Source organism: Ornithodoros turicata, chromosome 6, assembly GCF_037126465.1.
Source record: "Ornithodoros turicata isolate Travis chromosome 6, ASM3712646v1, whole genome shotgun sequence".
NCBI lineage: Eukaryota > Metazoa > Arthropoda > Arachnida > Ixodida > Argasidae > Ornithodoros > Ornithodoros turicata.
The window spans coordinates 51342604-51359385 of record NC_088206.1 but is presented as its reverse complement, the minus strand read 5'-3'; the positions used below and the strand labels follow the sequence as shown (position 1 = coordinate 51359385).

The 16782-nt window shown below is 45.4% G+C and overlaps 1 long non-coding RNA gene across 1 annotated transcript; it reads right to left on the bottom strand.

The window, feature by feature from the left end:
- Positions 1–7034: 7034 nt before the first annotated feature.
- Positions 7035–7581, bottom strand: LOC135398022 (uncharacterized). Its single transcript, XR_010423955.1, has 2 exons — positions 7533–7581; positions 7035–7213 (listed from the first exon to the last, which is right to left on the bottom strand). It is a non-coding gene; the product is annotated as an uncharacterized LOC135398022 (long non-coding RNA).
- Positions 7582–16782: the final 9201 nt, after the last annotated feature.

Below are 16782 nucleotides of genomic sequence, written 5' to 3'. Positions count from 1 at the left end.
TACATTTGGATTCGAGTATGAGTTGGGCACTTCATATCCAAAAAGTTGTCGCCGACGCCAATAGGAGCCTCGGGTATCGTCGTAGGCACCTTGTGCTTGCACCACCTCATGTAAAACTGCTTTCATACCGTGCATTCGTGCTGCCCAAACTCGAATACGCATCGGCCATATGGGATCCCCATCAAGAGTACTTAATTCAAGCATTAGAGTCAGTTCAAAACAGAGCGATGCGCTTCATTACATCCAACTATTCTAGAGACGCAAGTGTTTCACGTAAATAACCTTGACGTTGATCTTCTCTCGTCAAGACGGTTAATAGCCAGGCTGTGCCTCTTCCATAAAATTTATCACAACACAAACGCTCGCGATCGTCTCCTAGTCCCTGCTAACTACATTTCATCTCATCTGGACCACATCCATAAGATTAAGCTACCCCACTGTAACGCCACTTCCTTTCTAACGTCATTCTTTCCTAAAACAATTAGTGACTGGAATCTCTTGCCTGAACATGTTGCTTGTACACATGACCCTGCTGATTTTAAGGCTGCCCTCCTCCAGTCCAGGGCTTCAGGTTCATCATGCTCTTCCCATGGTACACATGGTCTTCTTCCCTTATCAACTTGATATTTCATTTTTAACTTTTTGTAATACTTTTGTTACGCGTTTCTATTGTACTTTTCTTATGTGCTTCTCTCCACTCCGTTATGTAATACACCCTGGGGGTCTTTAACGTACTTAAATAAATAAATAAATATAACCTGTACCATTAAATGAATGAAATGGGTTAATGGACTACCATTCTTGCTCTGGCCCATTATGGATCAAAGAACTGCCCTGAGCGGAAGAGTGAATACAAACTAGAACTTTAGCTGTTCCAAACAGTTATATGTTCTAGAAAACTGACTAGTACTGTTCTATGCTCGTCTGGCGCATTCACAAATTTGTTTAAAATTAAATAAGGAGATGCAGCAGAACTGAACCATGCTCTTTCAGGTACACAATAAGTAAACAAATTGTGTGATATTGACAACGAACAAAATGTCCAAACAGTTTCCTGCTTTAAAGGATAAAGTTTCTGTAACCTTTCACACATTCACACAAATATGACATATAATTATATAGATAAAGAAAGTTAACTTGAATGAACGAGCATACTTGCTCAGGCACATTACAAATCAAATAATGTTCTGTACCGAAAACAAAACTACAAAGGCAATGCAGAAGCCTCATTTTTCATACTGTTACGTGTCTTAAACGATAAGGCACAATATTGTAAAAACACCCATGCCATAAACATGAAGAATAAGCTGCAACACCGTAAGATGGCAGGTACCCATATCAGAAGACAACAAGAAAGGCTCCTAGTTACACACATGCAGTCATTCGTATTTAATCGCATTTTGTTTTGCCACCTTGTGATGTTTCAGAAGGATTCATTTGATCTGAGCTTTATCATCACCATTTATAAAAACGAAATTCCTCTAGTTAAGACTTCATTTGTCGATAAAGTACACAGTCGTCAGCAAACCCTTATGAAAAAAATTACGCCCAACCTATAGCCTGTCTATAGACAAAGTGTCTATTGAATATATAGCCCGTCTGTTTCAAGTCTATAGACATCTTTTGAACTACCGTTTATTCTTTCTTTGGCCTGTCGATGGGAGATTGGCACCAACGGTCTATAGACAAACTGCTATAGAAAGGAAATGCTCATCTGCCATTGCCTGTCTATTGACAATCTATAGACTGACAATAGACTGCCCACTGGTCCACCATTGCCTTTCTATCATCATCATATGCACCCAATTCGGATTCATGAAATGTGATATGTCGAATCTGAATCTGGAATTCTGTTGAGTTCCTGATGTGTGAAAGTGTACTGATGTTCTTTAACCTGTGCTGACAAGCAATACGTGGCCATCATTGGCACACGTCTAGGATCATCGTGGATAATCATCAGTACCATTCGCAATAGCTTAATTCCAGTGCTTTCAGGACGTCCACCTCTGAGTACGTAGCATTGGCACCTCCTTTCTAAGAGAAAACAGATACCATATATTGCTTGATGGCTATATGCACCAATGTGAACCTGCACGGCAAATTACGCACTGCACAAGTTTAACTTTCACTGGACCTACTGAATGTCTTAAACCGAAAGCAGTTACAAACACAGGTGTTATCTTGGTGGTGAGTTAATACTCCAAGCAATTCCTCACTTCGGTGTTGGGTGTATGCATCATCAAATTAAAGTAACTGTAAAGTGAATTTCAACCCAGGGTAACCTGATGATTTTATGGAAGCCTAGGAAGAGTACATCTCAGTTACGAAATATTTATTTTCGAATCCCTCTTTTCTTTGAGTAACCGAATTTCAAATATTGCATTCGAGCGCAAAGCTGAGTACTCCCTCAGCAACAACACTGGGTTGGCTCGTGTCTGCTATGGCTAGTCTCGCCTTTCTCATCCGCGTCCTGGTCTGTGGCGAAACCATAATGGCCGAAATGTCTTGGGGTCCACGCCGTGCGATGTTGATTTTTCCAAACCTGAATGCTCTCGAGCTTGCACTCTGAGAAAAAAAGGTATGATTTGCTACCCATTTTGGTAGAGCTGCATTGCAACCACGTTTCTACTCCAACCAGTTTTACCTTTTGAGTATAAGTACAGAGTAGAAACTGTCGCTCTACCAGCTTGGGTAGGAAATTCTACCATTTTCTCTTAGAGCAAACGTGAGAGAGAGGAGCAAGGGAAAGGGACGCCAGGCTTATACCCGCGGGGGAGAAGTCGCGTGTGGACTGGCATGAAATGGTAGAAGTACTGTCCTGCTGCAAGTTTGGGTAGGAAATTCTACCTTTTTTTCTTAGAGTGTGGGATAGTCCAGCAGTCACGCCGGCAAAACTTTTGTTCTTACGAGGGCACGCCGGAGACACAGCATGACACGATATTATCCGCAGAGTCTTCGACGGAGGATGAATAGCCGTCATAGCCGTCACCTGGCCGCGTGGGAAACGGTCTTCATGTGTAATGACAATATTGAAAGCCTCACAGCGGAAATATGGTATTGCTCCTTCGGTTCAGGTGTCCTTGCGGCAAACGCGTGCCGATGCCGACGGCAGACGAATGCCTTTGTTCCCGCGAAATGTGACGTTACTGAAGCAGGTCACTGGTTGCATTTCAAGAAATATGTACTTTGAAATACTGTGGCTGGAGACTGAGGTGCTCCAGGTGTTCTACTGCTACGTGAGAGAAAGCGACAACTACGCCCTTATCAGGAACAGCGAAGTGAACAGGTGAGTTCATTCGCGTGTGCATTCAGTTTGTTATCATTAAAGTTGCATATCATAATTTTACGCTGCCCATGGTACATGCAGGAACTTCCGGTGCGTTGCCTACATAGCCTGTATTCACCAGCCGACTTGAACCGTTGGTTTAGTGACGTCGGGTTTAAATCGATCACGTGATCTCTCCGGCTGTGAAGAGCCTAGGCCTCCATGTATTACACCAGGCCTGAAAGCTCCGAAGAAAAAGCTGTGCCGCACTTAGTTCGTTTACCTGCCACATTGGCGCTTCCTACATGGCCCAAAAGGCTGCTAAGCAGACCGCGATCCGCATTGAGGAAAAGACTATACTACACCACCACCTTCGCTCATGGTACAGCGCGAAGCAGCTTCCTCCACGGATTGTGGCGGTTGTGCGCTCTACTCACGCATGAATTACTGTCCCCGTATGTTAGAATAGACGTTTGTCCGGAAAACTTTTGACCAAGAGCATTGATTTCGGTGTGGACCGTGTGCCCGGCGCATTCGGTGGCTAGCAGACGATGCTAGCAGACGACAACCATTGTTATCACACAAGTTCCTCGGTTATAAAAGTTGTTTGGATTTCTGTAATTCTTTGTTTTTTGTTCGTTTGTTTTTGTTTTTTTTTCGAGACCTAGCCTGCGAAATCACGTGCGTAGTCTTCTGAGGAAATGCTGTCGGAGTTGAAAATGTATTTTTCGCAGAAGATCAGTGGTCATATGCTAGCCCTGCCGCCTCCTCACTCGAGAGAAAGAGAAAAAGTAGAGTTTGGGCGTTTGAGGTATGAAAAGAAAGCAATGCCTCCTGTATCTCTATGCCTGTCAAGTCAGCGGGCTCCCCGGTCTTCGCGTATGTACGCGTTAGTATGAGGGCCTCCGTCAGCTGGCGCCAAATCCCTAGGATACGCACCACGTGACACGCACACAGCATCTGTAGGTGCAGCAGCCGTCCGCAAGCAGAATTTAGCCTCGCGTTGCGGCAAGAAGCACTTCAATTCGAAAGATTTCGAAAACAATCGAAACAGTTCGAAAAATGACGGACCGATAGCAGACGACAGTTCTCGCGACCCTCGGGAACTAGCGCCACCGCTGCAAAAAGAGGGCCGCGGGAGAGGAGGAACAGGAAAGGGGCTCTGGAGTACGGAGCGACCGTCTTGCCAGGCATTACAGAATATAGGAGGCATTGAAAGAAAGAAGGGGAAGGGGGGGTCTTGCTTGTGCCATTTCCCTTTCGTTCATTATGATGACAAGCGAAATCGATTCGCATTGTTCAAAAATGCTCACGCATGCGAGTTATAGTTCTCCCTTTCTTACGAGCAGGCACGCAACACAGACACACTCACAAGACCAAATCCACGTGGCCAAATCATCGTCGTTGAGAGGTTCCCACACGACACATTTCCGAGAGCGCAGAACTGCGCGGAAGCTCCGAAACCTGGCAAGGTCCCAATAGCATCGCCATCCTGGGCCATGTAGCGAGCGCCATGTGGCACACAAGTGAACTAAGTCCGGCACACGCTTTCAATGGGGAAATCGCGAAGCTTTCAGGCCTGGGGCGGATTACTGGCCACTTGTCGGTGCGTAGCGCAGTGTCGTCTCCATAGCTACGCGTGCTGCACGTGACTCGCTTCGTCGGGAGCATGGAGGTAAGAAACTAAGGAGAGGGCTATAAGATCGGAGGGCCGTGGGACCCCTCTAGCGGTCGCTCCTGGCAATACCACGCCCATCTAGTTGCCCGGTCACGTGACCCCCCCGTGTTTCGGCGTTATGGCGGTCTGCGCGGAGGCTTGGAAGTTTAGCAAACCTCATCTTTAGCAAAGTCTTACCTTCAAGGAGTCTATTCGCACAATACTTTGAAGGTTTTGGGCCGTTTCAACATTTGCCGCGTGATAAATCACAACAAAAGTTGAGCAAAACAGAAGAGAAGCCAGGCAATGTCACGATGACGTACGTACGTCTTCTAGCGATTTAGTGATTCATTGCTTCCACACTGAGATGATCTATCTTGTGTTTCAACGGGTGTGATAACTTCGAACTCCAAAGATGTTATGAAAGCGGAAACAAGTAATTCGGCCGCAGCTGGTCTCTGTATTCAGGTAAGATACGTCGCGGACATGGAGGACGCCATGTTTTATGACGTCTTGCCGTGACGTTTATGGGTCACGTGTGTGGGCAACTAACAACAATGCCATGCGCGGGTCACAGCACGATCGCTTGCATTGGGAGAGGCGCTTAGGGCATCTCCTTAGTTTCTTTCTTACCTCCATGGTCGGGAGAAGGAAGAAGTGCCCTTACTCGCAGCCGTCCACCGGAAGCTCCCGTTTATACGCAATGGTCCAGGGAAAATGGAGGGCGCCCAAACCACGTGATCTCCAGGAGCCACTCACAGCGGCACCGAGCTGCAGCGCGGGGAAAAAGCCGGGGCCCAGTGCGCATGCGGAGGCCGATCGACTTTCCCAACCTCCTTCCCATTCTCGCCTCGGGTTTTTCGTATCTCCTCTCGTCCCCCTACCCCCCCCAGACTCGTCCGTTTGTCTTCGGCGCTTGTTGTCTTGCTGTAGAGCAACGATCATGCTGTCCCGAAGCAGACAATCAAAAAGCAATGGTGTATGACAAATCAAGTTTATTTATCCTCGGGAACTGCCTCGAAAAAGCTACAGTACATATCTTTTTACGTCTTGTAACAGGCTTCACCGGAGCTTTAGGTGCTTCGACATCGAAGGGCAGTTCAGAAGCCAATGCTGAGCTATGTGCGTCGTCGTTGCCGATGGCTGCGGGTGAACTAAAACAAACAAAAAAAAATCTATTGATGATCCGTAACTCCGCACGAAAATCACTGCTATCATAGATAATCGATCTTGATTTCGTATTTGAACACCAAAGCACATTTGTCACGAATGTTCGTAGATCACAGTGAATGAACGGCTGCGACGTGCATGAGGAGCAACTAGCAAAACCACACATAATTTGATTAGCTGCATATCAGAAACGTACAAGTTACGGCAATGCACTGCACAATGAAACGCCGCTAACGTACCGAGTGACTCGTAAATGGTGTACGTAATACACTTAACGTGATAAACCTGCATTACTTCCTTCGGTCACAAAAAAGTAATCAAACTTCTCTTACCGTTCACCTGCAGTACGTCGGAAAGAGTGCAGACTTCCTCTCTGACGATTTCTGCGTCCTTTGGAGGTGCAGGGATTCCATGTCATGTTCGTCTTCTCGCTGTTGTGATGATCAGGTGGATGTGCCATCCCGTTCTCACATGAGCAGTTGGCCACAATCTAAATCTAAAGCATTCAAAACCGTCAAACTACCCCTAGCGTCTGCGTGCACAACGGCTGCAGTCCGAAGTCCGAGAGAACATGCGTGGCCGGACAGACGCGATGTCTCCTCTGTCGTTTTTCTTTCTCCTCCGTTCGACTGACCGTTTGGACATCCGCCGGAAGCTGCCGTTTACGCAATGGTCCAGGGAAAATGGCGGGCGCCCAAACCACGTGATCTCGAGGAGCCACTCACAGCGTCCCCGAGCTGCTGCGCGGGAAAAAAGCTGGGGCCCAGTGCGCATGCGCAGACCAACTGCTTTCCCAACCTCCTTCCCCTTCTCTCCTCGGGTTTTTTATCTCTCCTCTCGTCCCCCCTACCCCCCCCCAGACTCGTCCGTTTGTCTTCGGCGCTTGTTGTCTTGCTGTAGAGCAACGATCATGCTGTCCCGAAGCAGACAATCAAAAAGCAATGGTGTATGACAAATCAACTTTATTTGTCCTCGGGAACTGCCTCGAAAAAGCTACAGTACATATCTTTTTACGTCTTGTAACAGGCTTCACTGGAGCTTTAGGTACTTCGACATCCAAGGGCCGTTCAAAAGCCAATGCTGAGCTATGTGCGTCGTTGTTGCCGATGGTTGCGGGAGAACTAAAACAAAACAAAAAATACATTGATGATCAGTAACTCTGCACGAAAATCACTGCTATGATAGGCAATCTATCTTGATTTCGTATTTGAACACCAAGGCATTTGTCACGAATGTTTGTAGATCACAGTGAATGAACGGCTGAGACGCGCATGAGGGGCAACTAGCATAACCACACATATTTTGATTAACGGCATATCAGAAACGTACAAGTTACGGCAATGCACTGCACAATGAAACGCATGCTGTACGTAATACACTTAACGTGATAAACCTGCATTACTTCCTTCAGTCACAAAAAAGTAATCAAACTTGTCTTACCGTTCACCTGCAGTACGTCGGAAAGAGTGCAGACTTCCTCTCTGACGATCTCTGCGTCCTTTGGAGGTGCAGGCGGATTCCATGTCATGTTCGTCTTCCCGCTATTGTGATGATGGGGTGGATGTGCCATTCCGTTCTCACATTAGCAGTTCGCCACAATCTAAATCTAAAGCATTCAAAGCCCTCAAACTACCCCGTAGCGTCTGCGTGCGCAACGGTTGCAGTCCAAGAGAACACGCATGGCCGGACAGACGCGATGTCTTCTCTGTCGTTCTTCTTTCTCCTCCGTTCGTTCGACTGCTTCCGTTGAGCGGTTCGCGCGTTCGGATGCTCGCTCCTCACTCAAATGACTCTCGCCCAATCAGCGCGAAGGAAACTGACGCCAGTTTTTTAGACCAATGAGCATCCAAATATTTATACATATAATGCGCAACCAATGAGAGGTCTTCCGAGCTGGCACGCCGGTGGCGACAATATTTTCGAGGCGGTGCGTTTCGCTTTAGAGCCGGCGGCTGGTTTGGATACGCGCGCCTCAATCAAATGACTGTCGCCCAATCAGCGTGAAGGAAACTGACGCCAGTTCTTGAGACCAATCAGCATCCAAATATTTATACATATAATGCGTAGCCAATCAGAGATCTTCCGAGCTCGCACGCCGGTGGCGACAATATTTTCGAGGCGGTGCGTTTCGCTTTAGAGCCGGCGGCTGCTCGCAGCCTTGCACCGTCGCCGGGCGTCTGGCCTTCGTAGCCGTTGGGCGAGGAGGTCAGCCGACGCAAGACTGTGCGAAATTGCAAAATTCCCATATCGGACCCCCCTCCTGGGAACAGGGCTAACCGGAAGTCGCGCGTACGCTAGTAATAAATTGCGCTGTAATTTGCAAATTCCTTAGTGAGGTTAGGTTAGGTCAGTACATATTACACGCGCGGGGGGGGGGGGGGTGTCCGGGGTGGTATCCCCCCCCCCCCCGCAGTTGTTCGAGACTGTGCTCACTTCCGTCTAAGCCTCGTTCCCAGGGTTAGATCGGAGCGTGTCTAATGTGGGATATCTGTCTTACTCAAGACTGTGGGCCGTTCGTTGTTCAAAATGGCGCTTGTTCATGCTTTTCTTAAAGATCAAGGCGTTGATTCAGAGGAATTGTCCCGGTCGTTCCGTGCCCATAAAGACGCGTTCACCACACTCACAGAGGAGCAGTTCGTTTCTCTCTTCCGTCTTTCAAAGGATGCCGCCAAGGAAGTTTGCGACGCTGTTCGCGAAGACATTCAAAGAGGTATATGTTACGGTGTTTTCACAACATTGAAACTTACGAGCATTGTTCCCCTCGTTATAGTCAACTTGAAAGCCGATGTATTCCAAGCACAGCGCAATGTGATAGGACCAACTGATAATCATTATATGGTTTTATAGCATTTGTAGCCGCGGCAGTCGTAAAATGTTGACTGCGTGTCAGTGATCGCGAAAACAGAAACGTACATAGCTATGGAGTTGTTTTATTCTGCACTCTCGTGTAGCACTAGTCGGAAAGCGCACAATTACATGATTCCCATCAGTTCAAGTGCTTCAGAAGTTTCTAAAGTGATCGAGTTTCATTATTTTTCCTTTTGCACAGAACAACGTTGGCGCAGGACGACATTGGCGGTGGAACAGAGAGTGCTCATGGCATTAAGATTCTAAGCCACCGGAGCATTTCTCGGCAATCTCACCAATGAAGAATATTTTGCGTGCAGCAAACACGCTGTGTTTGAGGCGATCCACGATGTCAATCTTGCGATCATCATGAGACTCGCACCAAAATACATGAGGTTTCCCTCGACGGAAGACGAAAAGCTCCAATTAAAACGAGGGAAGGGAGTTGCCTCAGGAGGAGGAGGAGTGTCGTTGGGAGGAACCCGAGAGGTCTGCCTGCCTGATTAGGCGGCATGTTTCTCGGGAAGGGAAAGGTGATGGAGAGGAAAGGGTGAAGTGGAAGACCGAGCGGAATCCGCTCGGGGGGAGGATAGCTGCGTCCATGGGCCGACTTCAGGGGAACTGTGCCGGCATACGCCTATTACACATCTGAGGGAAACCCAGGAAAAACCCCAGACGGCACAGCCGGCCCGCGGATTCGAACCGCGGACCTCCCAGTCTCCAAGCGCACGCGTTACCGCTGCGCCACCGGAGCTGGTGGTTGCCTCAGGACAGAAGGGTTTTACGAGGGTTTTACGAGATAGCAGGTTTCCCTGGCTGTGTGGGTAAGCTTACACGTTCCTGTAGGGCATATTGATTTTTTGAATTGGTTCACAGTAGAGTAGAAGTAGTTGTATTTATGTTGTACAAATTGCCATATAGATGAAAATGCATTACAATGGAAGTGCAGTGTTAGTTCATTTATATGGACTTCTCAATGTCACGTTTCATGGACGGACAGAGTTACTTGGCTACTCTGCTGACAGGAAAAATGGGAAACTCCCAAATTTCATTTATCCAGATTCCTCACTATCCTTACATTTTCATTCTGAAAGTGTCAGTGTTTCCAGTGGGCCACTGGAAACACACCACAGTGGGTCACTCACAGCTGCCACACTTAAATGTGGCACAATTTATTGTCTCAGAACACAGCTAGGGCGAATTGTATTTCCTCTATACTTACATGTGTACTTATGAATGTGCGCCTATGTAGTTATCAGTGATGGCCACTAACTACTTCTACAGTAGTTTAACTATAACTACTAACTACTTTGCGATTGAGTAGTTTAACTAGTAGTTCAACTACTTTTCAGGGGAGTAGTTAAAACTACTTCTTTAACTACTGCAATGTAGTTTAACTACATCTATAACTACTTAACGTTGTCCATCAACACCAATCCCTTGTAGTGTTCTTGGAGACCTAAATATGAATCACAAGCAATGATAAAATTTGGCTCAAGCCATTGCTACGATCGTCAAATAGAAAGCTTGCGGCGAAATTCTTTCTGTGCCTACGCGATAAACTAAATTGCAGAATTATTTCACAGCAAATGAGGCTTCACTAGACAAGCAGTATTTATTTATTTATTCACATACCCCAAAGGCCATACCCTGGGGGACACCAGATGATACGTGACAAAAGGACGACGAATGGTTGTTCACGAAAGTGGACTGGAGGCGGTCAGTTAAGAACATATGAATCCAGGAGAGAACATGTGCATCAAGGCCTAGTTGTGAGAGTTTTACCATTAATCTAGCGTGCGGTACAGAATCAAAGGCTTTAGCAAAGTCCAGGAACATGGCATCTGTTTGAGTAGAACTGTCCATATTTGTGTGGAGGTCGTGGATAAAACCAGCTAGTTGTGTTTCACACGAGAAATTTTTACGGAAGCCATGCTGGCAAAGGGAAAAGTAAGCATTTGACTCTAGGAAGTTGATTACCTGCGAATATATAATGTGTTCCATGATTTTGCAGGGGACGCTGGTAATGGAGATTGGTCTATAGTTCAGCGGTGAATGAGTGACACCCCTTTTATGCACTGGTATTATCATTCCCCGACGCCAGTCTTCTGGCAGAACTGAACTATTAAGTAGGAAGGGAGTTGCCTCAGGACAGAAGTCGCCGATATTTCGAACATAGACTGTTCTTTTTCTGGGGATCGTCCTCATCATTGGCATGGTATTTAAAGGGTTAGGTGTGACGTGTTTAAAGGTTCATGCGAATTGTCCCTTTAAACCATGCCAATGATGAGGACGGTGCTCAGAAGAAGAATAGTCTCCGTTCGAAATATTCTGTCCTGACGCAACTCCCTTCGTACATCTCTACCGGTTCGCTGGATTTCTACCCATCTATGAACTATTAAGTGATTGCTGGAATATTGCAGCAAGAAATCTGCTCGAGTGAGCCTTTGTGTTTTTAAGAATTTTGCTGTTTATTCCATCGAAACCAGCAGAGGAGGAAACCTTGATGGAAGAGATAATCTTTTCAATGCCAGCAGGAGATATCGCTATCGGTGACATGCTATTGAAAATGGATGTGGGAGGCGCGGCAGGGGGAGTTGTGTCTTCGTTGGTGAACACGCTTGCGAATGCGTTATTGGAGATAAGAGATTGGGGATAAGAGAACGTTGGTTATCTCTAACAAAATTACCATCATGATCTTTGAGTTGGATGTTTACCGATGAAGATATTGGGTTTATAACTTTGTAGAATGCTTTGGGGTTGTGCTTCAAGAGGTTAACGAGGCTCTCGCTATAGAACATGCGTTTCGAAGAAGTCACCAATGATTTGTATTTCCGGGCGCACCCTTGATATTTTAGCAGTGATGATGCAGACTTAGCGCTTAGCAAGCCTGTACAGACGTTTCTTTTTACGGGCAAGAAGTTTGATTTCATGATTGTAACATGGGGCATGACAATGTGTCTTGATGAGAATGGAGTGTATATAGGCTTCAATAAGTGCATTAATCTTGGATTTGTATAAATATCAGTTTCCGCGACTGTCCCTACTTCAAAATTAGCGAGAAACTTAGCCAAGTAATTGGATAATTCAGAATTTATTTGGCCGTAGTTACCCTTATCGTATAATCTTATGCGTTTGCACGAGGAACGACGGGGCACGCTGGGGACAGATATTGTAAAGTGTAGCACTTTGTCGTCACTCAAGGCGCATGGAGAAAATACAGAACCTACTATATCTGGGTCGTTAGGGAGGATTAGGTCTAGGATGTTTGATGAGGTGGGAGTTACACGGGTGGGTTCATGAACCACCTGATGAAGGTCAAACAAATCACACAAATCAATGAAAGAACGTTCTTCACTGCCAGAGGCTGAGGTGGATCTCCAATTAATTGAGGGGTAGTTGAAATCACCAAGAAGAATAACCTTTGAATTTTGGAATTTGTGAAATATACGATGTAGTGATTTGTGTAATTCTGGGATGAATGCATCACAGCGATAGAAGGTAAAGCCAGGACACTCTGGTAACAGCTCACTGTCTCTTATATCCGGCGATAACCAAGTTTCAGTAAGTGCAAGAGGGTCACATTCACAGGATTGTAACAAACTACACAAACCCTTACGCTTTGGAATCAAACTGGGACGTTACAAAAAACAACAGATAAAGCATGTGCGGTAGTACAGTGGTGGGAAACAGAACAGATCAGCTATGGTGTACGTTCAACAACCTATTTTAAACATTGTTTTAAAGCAACCTGTTTTAAAGCATTAAAAGTGAAGATTTAGTACACATGCACGACACAATTGCTCTGCACCTCCGTTCTCATCAAACAAGTAGCTCAAGGTAAAAGTCGGAAGCACAATCGTGCCGTAAAGGTTGCGGCAAAATCGGAAGTAGTGGGCGCCTTCAGTAACCTAACTACTGTAGTTAACTACTTAAAATAGTAGTTTAACTAGTAGTTGCCACTACATTTCTGCAAGTAGTTGATAACTACTTTTTAACTACAATCAGGTAGTTTAACTAGTAGTTAAACTACATGTAGTTAACTACTGGCCATCACTGGTAGTTATGTATTTTCTGTTTTTTAAGGTGCAGTTGATGGTACAAAGGTTGCTATAATGGAACCCAGCACACACGACCCACGTTTTGAAGACGCCAACTACTACTGCCATAAGGGCTATTATGCTCTTAATGTGCTAGCTATGAGTTTCCTGTTTATGTTTGTTGTTACATAGATTATGAAATATGCAGAAAGCATTTAAGTTTACATTGCAAGCAAAGCTTTATAGGCTGTATGTTAGTGTGCACCCCTCAGGGGTTGTTCTGTCATATTGTTGCTTGCTTCCAAGGATGAATTCATACAGCTTTGCATTCATCACTCGTGACATTCACTGAAATTGTTCATACTTATGAAATGCAGGAAAGTGGGCACAGTTCTGCGTAGTGCCCTCGATTTGAGCTGATACCTTGTTATATAATGCCATGTACCAGCATCAGGTTTTCCCAATCATTTTAATCCAAATGCCATAAGAATTGATTCACGTGCCATAGACATTTCTTCACACATGGATTAGTTTTGGCACTTTGGTCAAGATCAGCGTCAAGATTTGGCTGTATGACTGTTCCCGTGGGGACTATAAGGACGCCCTGAAGCGTGACAATGCCTGGGCTGCGATTGGACGCGAAGTGTCGATGACAGGTGAGGAGTGGTGCATTTCTGTGGCCACGGTTTCTTTTCAGCATGGACGGTACAGACATCATTTACTTACAGCACACGACTGTCAAAAACGTGGAAAAACATAAGAGACAAATACGCACGTGAGCTACGGGCTTGTGAGGACAAGCGAAGCGGCATGTCCACCGCCGCGCTGTACAAGCCGAGTTGGCCGCTTTTTGGCAGCCTGGAATTCCTAAAGGAGTTCATACGGCCACGCAGGTACGAACACATTATCACTACATAGTTTTCAGTGCTTTTTTTCACACGCTTCAAGGCACGTCGTGTTTACGAATAGGTAGATAGAGAGACGTTGTGTTTACAGAGCGTTTCCTCAGCTGCACGTTTTGTGCGCATGTGTGCACGCGGCAGCGACCGCAAGAATATAAAGTAATCAGCCACAACACTTTACAGTTATTGAGAGTATTGCTAAATAGCAAGCAAGCTGGTAACTAGAATACATGGTGGTAAAACGCAGAGGCTCGGGACGATAACCGACACAGACGAGGTCTGAAATTCTCCAAGTCTCTCTTCACAATTATTCGTCGGGTTGTCATGGTTAGGGTTCCAAACAAAGATGTTATGGTTCTTCTACTGAGGACACACAAAGAGTGCATGCGCTGAAGTACTTCAATTTGGATTCAGTTAGGACAGGACAGGAAGAAGATAGAACATGGAGATACCGTGTGCAGCGATGTGAACCCCAGCTAATGTAATTCCTTAATCTTACTTCATTTCTCTTTCAAGACGAAGAAGGTGTCAGCGTCCCGATCAAATGGAGGGGGAAACAACGTGCCCACCAGCAGCCTTGTGTTCTCGCATTCAGTATAGTGGTGACACAAGTTCGCATGGGCATGAACAAGTTGGGAATGAAGTGTCTAGTAGGTATTTGTTTTCTAGCATGCTTACAACAGCAGAATTTCATCTGTAAATGTGGCAGCTCTTGTTCGTTGAGAGGCATACAAGTTGTGACATCATGGTGTTTGCCCGAGGTTTGTTGCTTTCCTGTCTTGGAGGCCGTACTCAGGAACCATCAAGTGTAGAAGATGGCAGGAGCACTGCCGAGACAGGTTCCAGTCATGTATGTGGTTTTGTACAAGCGACAGATAGCACACAAGCCGAACAGGACAGAAATCACATCAGAAATAGTGTTTAATGTTCAGGTGTTGTAGCAACTATTCTGAACATGCCATACTAACAAGCTCTTAAGGGTATATAAGGGTACCCTTATGAAAATGATTTTCTAGTTTGTATACAGGTCTTAACCAGGATGCATCCAGCCTATTCAGTCCCAATCTAGCAGATAGAAACTAGATTAAAACTGGATACAGGATTTATTGAGCGCACTGTATACATTTTCTATACAGGAATTCCTAACCACTTTGTAACCAGCACTTATCAATTTCTGTACAATAACACCCTATACAGATTTTATACAGAAAGTTCTGTCCGTTTTGTAACTAGTTCCTATTCAGTATTTATTCAGCCGCAGTATTTTATGACTTGTGAACCCCATCACAATGTACGCACATGCAGTACTAAAAAAAGAATTCACTGCTCCATTTCTTATTTAATGGGCCATGCCATTGACCATTCTTTCACAAGCGCCTTACATTGACAGAGACTTCAAAATCGTTTTTATCACTGTTGATGTGCCACGGGTTGAGGTTATGTACCTACGCACCAGAGTATCGTGCATTGTTTGTCGTACAGTTGGCCGTACTGTGATCCCAAAATTGCATACTTGTGTTCCAGTAGTGCTGGGCTCAGCATTTGTAAAATACACGTACGCGAGAACAAAGAATTTGGACAATTTCGCGGCTATCTGTCCACCACGACAAGCAGAAATATTCTACTCTTCCAGCTTGCCCCGGTATCTGTTCTCCTGCCTCGTGCAGAACAACTTTTCTTCACCTTCTAAAGAGAAAGCTCTATAAACATCTGATACAACGTATCGTGCACAAGAGTGAAGGAGCATGAAATGGCCATGGTCATTTCAATCTCATTCACTAACTGTCGCCTTTCGCTTTTCGCCTTTGGGCAAGGATCTCTCGCGGTGGAGGGAGGCGAAAGGGAGCCGGTCCTTCATATTTGGAGAAGGGCCCCTTGATAACGCGGTCCGCCCCTGGGTGGGCCGTGTCTTTGAACGCGCGGCCGATAACAAGGTCGTCGGGGCAGTACCGCTTGCGGCGCTGTTCCGGGAAGATCTTTTCTGATCTTTCACTGACTGTGCGATTTCACTAACTGTACTTCACTTAAACTGTACAATTCAGCACACGAGGAAAACCGCCGTGCACGGTTTTTTTCCTCCCTGTGCTGAAGTCCGAATTGTTAAGTCTGCAAGACATGCGGGACAGTAGTAGTTTTCTTTTTCTTTTTTGTTATAATTCGATGGCACGTGCCATCGAATTATTAAAAAAGAAGCAACTAATCGACCTATAGCCTCATGCAGTAAACGGCATTTGTTCTTACTGGGTCTTTGCCACCTCCCGATGTAAATGTCATGTAACGTAAGTTTAATTATGTAAATTTTTGCGAGTTTAAGTCAGAAATTTTCAAGTGAAGGTCGCTTTTTCACCCCACCAATGTGAAGAGCTCAGTACTGAAGTACTCAAATTAACGATAATTGATAATTCAGGAGCTATACCGTCGGAAAACATTACCGAACATTACGCTCTATGGAGCTCCCACAGGATAGCGCACGATGAATTTTTCAACTCAATCTTTGTCAGTCCGACGAACCCTTATGAAAATAATTTTCTAGTTTCTATACAGGACGTATAGAGAATCTATCTATCGTGTCTAGTACGTGTCAATCTTGTGCATAGGAAATAGATAGAAGCTGTATAGGGTTTTTAACTGGTAAACTGTACACAGTTTCTGTACAGACTTCAGACTCTAGAATGTATACATTCTCTATACAGTCTCTATAGAGCTAATACTAGCTGCCCCGAAAGATCTTATTTACGGACATCTGTTACTTGTTTTTTGTTGTATATTTGAAGAACAACTAATACATTTGACATGTGCGTGTATGAATATGGATACAAATGCTAATAGCAATATTGTGACTTATCACTTCAGGCAACGTGAACATTTACCGTTTAGTACTTTTTAATGTTGCACTTGACG